General features: G+C 43.5%; 1 long non-coding RNA gene across 1 annotated transcript; it reads left to right on the top strand.

The window, feature by feature from the left end:
• The first annotated feature begins 4,273 nt into the window (after positions 1 to 4,273).
• Positions 4,274 to 5,464, top strand: LOC132874187 (uncharacterized). Its single transcript, XR_009651641.1, has 2 exons — positions 4,274 to 5,126; positions 5,405 to 5,464. It is a non-coding gene; the product is annotated as an uncharacterized LOC132874187 (long non-coding RNA).
• Positions 5,465 to 6,707: the final 1,243 nt, after the last annotated feature.

The following is a 6,707-nucleotide window of genomic DNA, read 5'->3' as shown; positions in this document are numbered from 1 at the left end:
GATTGGATGGAGAGCGTCTGTGAACAGCAATTTTCAAGTCTTGCCACAGATGCTCAATGGGATTTAGGTCTGGACTTTGACTGGGCTATTCTAACACATGAATATTCTTTGATCTAAACCATTCCATTGTAGCTCTGGCTGTATGTTTAGGGTCATTGTCTTGCTGGAAGGTGAATCTCCTTCCCAGTCTCAAGTCTTTTGCAGCCTCCAACAGGTTTTCTTCCAGGATTGCCCTGTATTTAGCTCCATCCATCTTCCCATCAACTCTGACCAGCTTCCCTGTCCCTGCTGAAGAAAAGCATCCCTATGGACCCTTTTCACGTGACGTCACGACAAATGCGGCCGCCATTTTGGACGTGTACTACCAGTAGTTTACCACAGCCAGCATTGAGGAACGGCAGCAAAGAAAGTTTTTACTTTCAGCAAGACTTCCATCATGCCACTATATTGTTGTGCACCTGGATGTAGTAACCATCAACAAACAAGGCAAGGTTTATCATTTTATTGGATCCCGACGGAGAAGATGGATAGCGGCCATTAACAGATTGGCAGCCCTCGGCATACCAACGCTTGTGTAGTGACCACTTTGTTGGAGGTAAGACGAATAAAATTAGCCAGAAAAGGCATTACATTGCTGTTAACATTCTGTGGCGGCGAGTGTGTAACCAAATAGGCTAAAATAACCCATTGTAACCTCTTTGTTCTTCTGTAGTAGCTATTGTTGACTAGCTAATGTCAACAAGTAGCTGGTATGTTACTGTAGCAATGTTTACGTTCAGTCATTTGGATGACTGTTAAAACCTTTCAGTCTCAAGTTTTTCCCTCTACTGTATTTACTAGTTTACTGTAATTATGATCCGGCAGCTATTTACACCGGATCCAGTATAAATAGCTGCCGGAGCCGACGTCCGAGGTTCCGGAGCGCGCTCTGGCTTGCTCTCCCTCAAATTAAGCAGCGTGCGCCGGCTTGCTCCCGGAGTGCTCCAGCCGAGGTTCCCCTCAAATTAAGCAGCGCGCGCCGGCTTGCTCCCGGAGTGCTCCGGCCGAGGTTCCCCTCAAATTAAGCAGCGCGCGCCGGCTTGCTCCCGGAGTGCTCCGGCCGAGGTTCCCCTCAAATTAAGCAGCTCACGCCGGCTTGCTCCCGGAGTGCTCCGGCCGAGGTTCCCCTCAAATTAAGCAGCGCGTGCCGGCTTGCTCCCGGAGTGCTCCGGCCGAGGTTCCGGAGCACACTCCGGCCGAGGTTGCCCTCAAATTAAGCAGCGCGCTCCGGCTTGCTCCAGAGCAAGCCGGAGCGCGCTCCGTAACCTCGGCTGGAGCACTCCTGGAGCAAGCCAGAGCGCGCTCCGGAACCTCGGACGTTGGCGTGTATGTGTATGGCGATGGGTTTTTAATGACATGGGTATGCAGATCATGTGGGCCGAAGTCAGGTAAAGACGAGAGCTTCGTGTACTTCCATACGTCAGTGAACAATCCTGGTGGAAGCAGGTAAACGTCATTCTCTAAGCCTGCTAACCTCAATTTTTGCAAATATCTCTCCCTCTGCTCGCCCTGTAAATGCCCTACGTCGCTGGATAGTGAAGGTGTTTTCTGCATCTCGCTCCTTTTTCTTTTATGTTTTACGTTTGTCGCCTTCCTCGCATTCAAACTGATTACGAGCCGAAGTCCACTACATGTCCAAAATGGCGGTCGCGTTTACGAAGGTCACGTGACTGAAAAGGGTCTATAGCATGATGCTGCCACCACCATGTTTCACAGTGGGGATGGTGTGCGCAGGGTGATGAGCAGTGTAAGTTTTCCGCTACACATAGCACTTTGCATTTAGGCCAAAATGTTCAACTTTGGTCTCATCTGACCAAATCACCTTCTTCCACATGTTTGCTGTGTCCCCTACATGGCTTCTGGCAAACTGCAAACGGGACTTCTTATGCCTGTCTTTCAACAATGGCTTTCTTCTTGCCACTCTTCCAAAAAGGCCAGATTTGTGGAGTGTACGACTTATAGTTGTCCTGTGCACAGATTCTCCCACCTGAGCTGTGGATTTCTGCAGCTCCTCCAGAGTGATCATGGGCCTCTTGGCTGCTTCTCTGACCAGTGCTCTCCTTGCTTGCTCTGTCAGTTTAGGTGGACGGCCATGTCTTGGTAGGTTTGCAGTTGTGCCATACTTTTTCCATTTTTGAATGATGGATTGAACAGTGCTTCTTGAGATGTTCAGAGCTTAGGATATTTTTTTATAACCTAACCCTGCTTTAAACTTCTCCAGAACTTTATCCCTGACCTGTCTGGTGAGTTCTTTGGTCTTCATGATGCTGTTTGCTCTTCAGTGTTCTCTAACAAACCACTGAGGCCTTCACAGAACAAGTGTATTTATGCTGAGAGTAAATTACACACAGTAGGACTCTATTAACTAATTAGATTAATGAAATTAGCTCAGCCTTTAGGGGCACCAGCAGCTTTAGTCAGGTGTATACCGGGAGCCAGGGTGCCGGACATAGCAGGTAATCTTAGGGTCCTAGGCAAGCACAGGTTCTCAAAGATAGTTATCCATGCAGGAGCTAATGATATATGCCTTCGTCAGTCTGAGGTTACTAAGAGTAACTTTGTAGAGGTGTTTAAATTAGCGAAGGTGATGTCCGATGCTGTAGTATGCTCTGGCCCCATCCCAATGCGGTGTGGCGATGTAGCTTACAGCAGGTTATGGTCGCTGAACTGCTGGTTGTCCAGGTGGTGCTCTGAAAACAGTGTGGGCTTTATAGATAATTGGGCTAATTTTGAGGGCACTGCTGGCCTGTTAGGGTGGGACGGTATCCATCCCACTCGGGAAGGTGCTGCTCTCATTTCCTGCAGCATAGGTCATAGTCTCAGAACAGGCCTAGTTAATTTCTGACAATCCAGAGCCAAGGCCAGGGAGCAGACAAACAGGATAAACCGACTGTCTGCTAGCTGCACAGAGTCGTCACTCAGGGTCCACTACATTGAGACTGTGTCTGTTCCCCGAGCTCAACAAAAAGGTAGAAATTTTCAAAGAGTTTGTTCCAGTAACCTAATCAATATAAAATTAGATCATACTGACTGTACAGCTGCTGCCAGCACCTTTGATCTAAAGGTGGGGCTATTAAATATTAGATCTCTTACATCTAAAGCGCTAATGGTTAATCAACTCATTACTGATCAGGAGTTTAATGTACTTTGTTTAACTGAAACATGGATTAAGCCAAATGAATATATAACATTAAATGAAGCGAGTCCTCCTGGATACAGTTATATACACCAGCCTCATCTAACTGGCAGAGGAGGCATTACGGTTATTTATAGCGATTATCTAGGTGTAACACAAAAACCTGGTTATAAATTTAATGCATTTGAAGTTCTTCATACTCATATAATGTATGTAGCCTCGAAAAATAAGTCTACCCAGTTAATTCCATTGCTTATTATTTACAGGCCCCCGGGGCCATATTCTGAGTTTCTTTCTGAATTTGCAGATTTTATCTCAGATCTGGTTATTTCCTTAGACAAAGCATTAGTTGTTGGAGATTTTAATATTCACTTCGATAACCCAGAAGACCCTTTAAAAACAGCGTTTGTGTCCATCTTAGATTCAGTAGGAATTAATCAGAATGTCATAGGACTGACCCATAATGGTGGTCACACCCTTGATCTAATACTAACATTCAGATTAAACGTAGACAATATAATCATACTTCCACAGTCTGAAGTTATCTCAGATCATTATCTCATCTCATTCAAACTATGTCTGAGTAATAATATATGCACCTCACCACGCTACTGTATTAAACGTACTTTCACGTCAACTACTGCACAGAGCTTTATAAATGATCTCCCAGAGTTATCAACTTTGATTGGGTCACTGTCAGCCCCTGCAGAACTTGATCAGGCAACTGAATGCTTAGAGTCAACATTCTGCCATACCTTAGATAATGTAGCTCCTCTAAAAAAGAAAATGGTCAGAGACAAAAAATTAGCACCCTGGTATAATGATGACACTTGCACTTTTAAAACAGACCACTCAAAAATTGGAACGTAAATGGCGTCAAACAAAATTGGTAGTGTTCAAATTAGCGTGGAAGGAGAGCTTCCTGAAGTATAGAAAAGCTCTTAGTGCTGTGAGATCAACATATTTCTCCTCCCTAATAGAAGATAACAAAAATAATCCTAGATTCCTATTTAATACTGTAGCAAAATTAATGAGGAATAAGTCCACTATAGACACATGCACACCTGCAGTATGTACCCCGATAGCAGAGGGTCGTTGAAACGACGTAGAGTTTTGGTCAGAATGGTCGGTTTCCGTAGTACGTCAGAAAATCAACGTTGAAACGGCGCCGTGAAACGTCGATTTCTCCGCCGTCTGAGAGGGTCGATTTATCACCGTTGAATCAACGTGGGTAAAGGTTGATCTGTCGACCGTCAGAGAAGGTTGAATATACGACGTTGAACCATCGTCACTTTTGCCGGCCAGTTTTCAACATTGGTAGGATGAGCAAATTCTGGCCCGTAGCCAGGGGGGATCGGAGGGTTCGTTCGATCCCCCCCCCCGCGCCCCGGACACACACGCCCCTCAAGATTACTCAAGATTTATTCATTTGTTCATGTCCGATGAATATACATTGATTCACATTTAAATTTACAATATCAAATCCAGACTAATCAAAAAAGAAAAGTAGACTAAGTGAGGACGAGTTAGAAAAACGGGTTCATTTCTCCTATGTTTATGTTTACACGTTTTGTTCAGACTGCTTTACACCCCAATCCAGTGGGTGGCGGTAATGCCCCCATTAGACCCCTTTCACTGACGTCACCCGAAACCGGAAGTAAACAAACCCTGCGCCACATTGGAAGACCAACAAACTCGTGATTTGGGGGAAATAAAGGCAGCGCGCGGTATGTGAACCCACGGGTTCATCATAAACCTACAATGGTAAACTTTTGTGCTGTGTTAGGGTTCTAACAAAGCTGATGGGAAAGGTGAAAAGAAGTCTTTCTACAGAATACCAGCTGTGATTGAGACACAAGCAAACCAAGGAGCTTTCTGCCGGGAGACAGAGAGAGGATTTAGCTGCTTTATGCAGAGCGGATCTGAATACTTCAAGTCTGTTTTGTTACTGGTAAGTCACTAGGCTAGAGTGTTGTAGAACATTTTTTTAAATGTTTACTGAATAAAAACATCCTTAATTTTATCAAATATTCTCTACTCTATATTTCATTTCTTTCTTTTGTTTTAATTTTCCTCCCTCCATCCCTCTTTGGATTTTAAATATAGTTTTTCCCCATGTCCAAATAATGAGGTAGGGTGGCATTTAGAAACCCATAGCCTACTGCTGACTTTCTTTATCAATGCTGCATCAAATTAATTTTGGTTATGTTTTTCTGTTTCCATGTACAGGTCTGCGCCGCAGGAGGAATAGGCCACAATTATAAATAAATCATAAAATGTTTCTAAGAACTTGTTCAAGTGTGTTCTGTTCCTTATAAATGTTAAAAGTTATGCCTCATTAGATAGCTTGACAAACGTTAGGAGAGGTGCATTGTTGCATGCATTTTTATATCCTGTTGTACATTAAACAGGACGTAGCCTACGCACATTGATATAAATTAAGTTTCACTTTCATGGTTGAAGTATGCATGTGTGTGTGTGTTCATCCTAGGCAAGAGCCCCGATGCTTTATTGTTAGCTAGTTTAATTTAGCCTGTTTTGCTTAATTTGTAGCCTTCCTGTTGTACATAAAACAGGAAGTAAAGTTGGATGAATCATCGCCGAAAATTCAACTATAAATCGACCGAAATCCGTAGTTGAATAAAAGTTGAAAGGGGGTCTATTCTCTGTCGACCACCAGCCACTTTTCAACGTTGTTTCAACGGAAACTCGTATGAGCAAAGCGGTGTTGAATCAACGTCGGTGATCGACGGTGATTCGACGGCGTACAGGTCGAAGAACATGCCGATGATTCCACGTCGAATCAACGACCCTCTGCTATCTGGGTAGTAGCAACGACTTCATGAATTTTTTTAATGACAAAATTGAGAATATCCGACAAAAAATTCAAACTACTAATTTAAGGTCAGACAATGAAAGTGACCTTGTAGTTAACTATATAACTGTATCAGATCATCAGTTAGAATGTTTTACTCCCCTTAAAGAAACTGAATTACTTTCATTAATTTCTGCATCAAAAGCCTCAGCTTGCATACTAGATCCCTTACCTACACGTCTATTCAAACAGATAATACCTGAAGTAATTGAACTGCTTCTAAAAATAATAAATTCTTCTCTTACGATTGGCTATGTACCCAAATCCTAAAAACTAGCAGTTATCAAACCCCTGATTAAAAAACCTAACCTTGATCCCTGTCAGCTGTCCAATTATCGGCCAATATCAAACCTCCCCTTTATCTCCAAGATCCTTGAAAAAGCTGTGGCACAACAGTTATGCTCATATTTACATAGGAATAACATCCATGAAATGTATCAGGCAGGATTTAGAGCTCATCATAGCACAGAGACAGCACTGGTTAAAGTAGTAAATGACCTACTGTTGGCGTCTGATCAGGGCTGTGTCTCGCTACTTGTGTTGCTTGACCTTAGTGCAGCATTTGATACCATTGATCATTCCATTCTTCTGGATAGACTAGAAAATGTTGTGGGAGTTAAGGGAACGGCCCTCTCCTGGCTCAGGTCTTATCTAACT

This window comes from Neoarius graeffei, chromosome 26 (genome assembly GCF_027579695.1).
Source record: "Neoarius graeffei isolate fNeoGra1 chromosome 26, fNeoGra1.pri, whole genome shotgun sequence".
Taxonomy (NCBI): Eukaryota; Metazoa; Chordata; class Actinopteri; order Siluriformes; family Ariidae; genus Neoarius; species Neoarius graeffei.
Note: the sequence above shows the minus strand (reverse complement) of the source record. Positions and strands in the feature narration are given on the sequence as shown.